Raw genomic sequence first — 5,148 nt, forward strand, 5'->3', positions numbered from 1 at the left:
TTCATTGGACTGTTAAAATTGTTTTGTGCTAAACGACTACTTAAAAATTGAGTCAGAGGTGTGATATGCACAGTGGCGAATTGAAAACGTAAACAGTGGGTGGTTCATGAAGCTTTTTCAACATCTGAGTGTAGAATATTGCCGAAACGTCAATACTTGACCTTATACGTTCGGTACATATTGGCAACGCTGAGAATGTTCTGAATGACATGAATACTGCTAGTCAGTATTTTTAATACCGAAAATATTTCTAGTATGATAGCAACTAAGGCTGCGGTTTCACCAAAGAATGTTAAGATAGGTAGGAAGATATTTTTGATAAACAAGAGTGACGGGATATAAATTACAAAGTATCTGATAGTCAGCATTAAATATTCAGTGGTGAAGACGAAGATGTGGGGCAAAAATGGAAAAAAATCAAAAGCATCATTCAGTATGCTTTAGACAAGTTCCGAGCGTAGTCTTAAGGGATGGGAAAGATTCACCGAGGCTTAATAGCCGTTTTAGAATTCTGCTAATTAAACAGAGAGAGCTTAATCTCACATTCAAGTGAACTCAGAACATAGCTGACATACAAAAGCTGAACGAAGCGAAAACGAACGTAAGGAGAGCAATGAGAAAAGTGTTCATTGACTTCCAAAGTAAAATTTTGTCAACCGATCTGAGTAAAGACCTTAAGAAACTTTGGTCTGATGTAAAATCAGTAGACGGTTCGAAATCAACTGTTCATTCGCCTAACGATCATACTGGCACCGAAACGGAAGATAACAGAGAGAAGGTCGAAATACTGAATTAGATATTCCGAAATTGTTCCACCGCAGAAGATCGTATCTCGGCCCCTCCTTTCAATGATTGAGATAACCGATGGCGGAGCAGAAAAGCACCTAAAGTCGCTTGGTAGGCAACAGGGCCTGATGAGATACCTAGGTGTATAAGGCACTACAAAGATTATGCAAAAGAACTTGGTACCCTTCTGGCAGCACTTTATAGTAAACTAGCGACTGGAAAAAAGCGCAGATCATTCCCGTATTCAAGAAGGACTGTAGGGCAGATGCACATAATTATAGGCCTGTATCTTGATGTCAATTGTAGTAGAATTGTGGAACATGCTTTACGCTTAAGAACTATGACGTTTAGGGGGAAAGAAAAATCTCCTCTACAAAAATCAACAGAGATCACACGAAACTCAGCTCGCTCTGTCCCTCCACGAGATCCACAGCGCCGTAAGCAATAACACTCACAAGGGAACCTCCCCATCGCACCCCCCTCCGATTTGGTTATAAGTTGACACAGTGGATAGGCCTTGAAAAACTGAACACAGATCAATCGAGAAAACCGGAGAAGTTGTGTGGAACTATGAAAAAAATAAGCAAAATATACAAACTGAGTAGTCCATGCACAAGATAGGTAACATCAAGGATAATCTGAGGTCAGGAGCGCCGTGGTCCCGTGGTTAGCGTGAGCAGCTGCGGAGCAAGAGGTCCTTGGTTCAAGTCTTTCCTCGAGTGAAAAGTTTAATTTGTTTATTTTCGCAAAGTTATGATCTGTCCGTTCGTTCATTGACGTCTCTGTTCACTGTAATAAGTTTAGTGTCTGTGTTTTGCGACCGCACCGCAAAACCGCGCGGATTAGTAGACGAAAGGACGTGCCTCTCCAATGGGAACCGAAAACATATTGTCCACGAAATACATCTCACGTATTTAATGCACTCTCGTCCAAAGTAGCGAACAGTCAACTGCCAGCCAGGGAGCCTCGTTAGCAGGAATACTCTCTCTTCCGTACGCTGTAGTGGACTGACGTCGTGTGTTTCGATGTTTGTTTAGGTGTAGCGTCCCCATACTACGGCGCAGTTATCTCGCATCGGACGGACGGACGGACAGGTAATAATTGTCTGAAAATAAAAAATTAAATTTTTATACTCGAGGGAAGACTTGAACCAAGGACCTCTCGTTCCGCAGCTGCCCACGCTAACCACGGGACCAGGCGCTCCTCGGCTCCTTTTGTCCTTGTTGTTGCTTAACTTGCGCATAGACTACTCAGTTTGTATATTTTGCTTGTTTTTTTTTTCATAGTTCCACACAACTTCTTCCTGTCTTCCCGATTGATCTGTGTTCAGTTTTTCAAGGCCTATCCACTGTGCCAACTTGTAACTAAATCTGAGGGGGGTGCGATGGGGAGGTTCCCTTGTCAGATTCATGGCGTATTCCTTGTCTCCAGGAACGCATTTTACACAGTCCCACACTGCCGTCTAGCGAAAACAACATACGAGCATATCGAGTATCGGTCCTAAATTTCGACTGGATTCAAGACTTCCTTGCAGATAAGATACAACACGACGCTCTTCATGAAACAAAATCGATGAATGTAAAGGTAATTTCCGGAGTGCCCCAAGGAAGCGTGATAGGACCGTTACTGTTTGTAATGCATGTAAATGCTCCAGTAGAAAGCGTCGTATGCTCTTTAAAACTGTTCGCAGATGAGGCGGTTTCTTTAAGAAAGTAGCAACGCCAGAAGACAGTATCGACTTTCACACTGACCTGCAGAGAAGTGATGAACGGTACAGGCTCTGGCAGCTGACCCTGAACTAATATAACACTTTCGCTTTTTTTGGATTTCCGGCATACTCTTTTGCTATGGCTGTTTTCTACATCAAACTGGGCAACATATTGCGCATACATCGGAAAATTAATCTATTACCATGAAATGAATACCCATAGCTGCATACAGGCGTTGATATAAGTCAATGGGGACAGTTGAAAATGTGTGCCCCGACCGGGACTCGAACCCGGGATCTCCTGCTTCCATGGCAGACGCTCTATCCATCTGAGCCACCGAGGACACAGAGGATAGTGCGACTGCAGGGACTTATCTCTGGCACTCCTCCCGTTAAGACCCACATACCCAACTTACTGTCCCGTACTATAGTCATAGTGCCCCTGCCCATTATACTTATTACTCGCGGCTTTTCGCCGATTCCCGTAAGAGTTCGGGCACTGTTTGTGCATCCGCACAGAAGAAGATCGTCAAATGGCCGTTGAGCCTTATATGAAGATGGTATCTGTTCTTTCGGACATGTCCGAAGGACCAGATACCATCGGTCACCATGCAGCTCGTTGGAATGAAATTACATTGAAATGAATACCCCTAGCTGCATACAGGCAGTTGGCAGGGGCACTATGATTATAGTGTGGGACAATAAGTTGGGAATGTGGGTCTCACGGGAGGCTTGCCAGAGATAAGTCCCTGCAGTCACACTATCCTCTGTGTCTTCAGCGGCTCGGATGGACAGATCATCTGTCATGTAAGCAGGAGATCCCGGGTTCGAGTCACCGTGGGGGCATACATTTTCAACAGTCTCCATTGACTTATATCAACACCTGTATGCAGCTAGGGGCATTCATTTCGTTGTAATTTCATTCTATCGAGCTGCAGGGTCACCGATGGTATCTGTTCTTAATCTATTACTGTACAACTGAACTGTTGATGAGAAACTGCTGGAAACAGACATCTACCGTAAAATATTTAGAAGTAAGTATGCAGAGCGACCTTACGTGGAATGACCACATAAAACAGGTAACAGGAAAAGCAGATGCCAGACTGACATTGATAGGAAGAATCTTAAGGAAACGTAATTCACCCACAAAGAAGCTTGTTCGACCGATTCTTGAGAATTGTCCATCAGTGTGAGACCATTACCGGTGGGGCTGATGGACGAGGTAGAGAAGATCCAACGAAGAGCTGCGCGTTTCGTTACAGGGTCATTCAGTAGGCACGAGAGCGTTACAGAGTCCTGTCACCTGTGGCAGACGCTGTAAGAGAGGCATTGTGCATCATGGAGATGTTTGGTATTGAAATATCGAGGCAACACTTTCTGTGAAGAGTCGTGTAATGACCACGATGAGAAAATTCGAGGGGTTAGAGCCAATACAGAGGCTTACCGATAGTTGTTCTTCGCTCGCACCATTCGCGAGTGGAGCAGGGCGGGGGCTGGTGGTGGTGGTGGTGGGGGGGGGGGTTGGGAGTACTAGAAATACTCCGGAACACAACAATAGATGGTTTGGGAGTATGATGTAGACAGTACGCGCCATCAGGTAGTCAACACGGGATGCTTCACAATTCATATTACGCACTTTTAGATGTTGTGGACGAGACGTAGTCGATCACGTTTTACACAGGAACCCATGTCCGGAAACCTCAACCAATGACGTTATGGAGCGTAGAAGATATAGACACCGGAGCCTGTAAATATATGTATATACGAGGGGATTCCTTGATGATGTTACAAACTTTCTAGGATGGCGGAGAAGGAGAAATGTATCAGTTTGAGGTAAGGGTACCTGAACCGTACACGAACGAGTCGGAAGTTATAAGCGAAAACCGTTCTGATACCTCTGCCAGTGCAATACATGTACCGATAGTAACGTTGCTGAGATTACAGGGTAGGCAGGTTTCAGAGGTGCTAGTATGGATCCAAATAAGGAAAAAAGTCTCGTAACGTGGGGTCTAAAATGCAAACCTTAAGAGCTAAGAGCACTTATTCAATAGAGAAGATATGTCTCACAAATTGCGAAGATAAACAAATGCTCACAGTTACTGCGGTGGGCATTTTATAGATCCAAGTTTACTGGGCTTTTTTTTTCCATACTACAACCTCTGAAAGTTGCCTACCCTACAGTTTTAGCAACAACAGTACTAGTACATGTATTCCACCGCTAGAGATATCAGAACGGTTTTCGCTTATTAGTTTCGACTCGTTCGTTTCTGATACAGAGATTCCTTACCTCAAACTGATACACTTATCCGTCTCCATAGTCCAGAGAAGTTTGTAACATCATCACGACACCATCCTGTACATAAATACACTACTGGCCATTAAAATTGCTACACGACGAAGGTGACGTGCTACAGACGCGAAATTCAACCGACAGGAAGAAGATGCTGTAATATGCAAAAGTTTACCTTTTCAGAGCATTCACACAAGGTTGGTGCCTGTGGCGACGCCTACAACGTGCTGACATGAGGAAAGTTTCCAACCGATTTCTCATACACAAACAGCAGTTGACCGGCGTTGCCTGGTGAAACATTATTGTGATGCCTCGTGTAAGGAGGAGAAATGCGTACCATCACGTTTCTGACTTTGATAAAGGT

The 5,148-nt window shown here is 44.2% G+C and overlaps 1 non-coding gene across 1 annotated transcript; it reads right to left on the minus strand.

Moving 5' to 3' along the window:
* Positions 1–2,764: 2,764 nt before the first annotated feature.
* Positions 2,765–2,838, minus strand: Trnap-ugg (transfer RNA proline (anticodon UGG)). Its single transcript has one exon. It is a non-coding gene; the product is annotated as a tRNA-Pro (tRNA).
* Positions 2,839–5,148: the final 2,310 nt, after the last annotated feature.

The sequence above is a fragment of the Schistocerca cancellata genome, chromosome 12 (assembly GCF_023864275.1).
Source record: "Schistocerca cancellata isolate TAMUIC-IGC-003103 chromosome 12, iqSchCanc2.1, whole genome shotgun sequence".
NCBI lineage: Eukaryota > Metazoa > Arthropoda > Insecta > Orthoptera > Acrididae > Schistocerca > Schistocerca cancellata.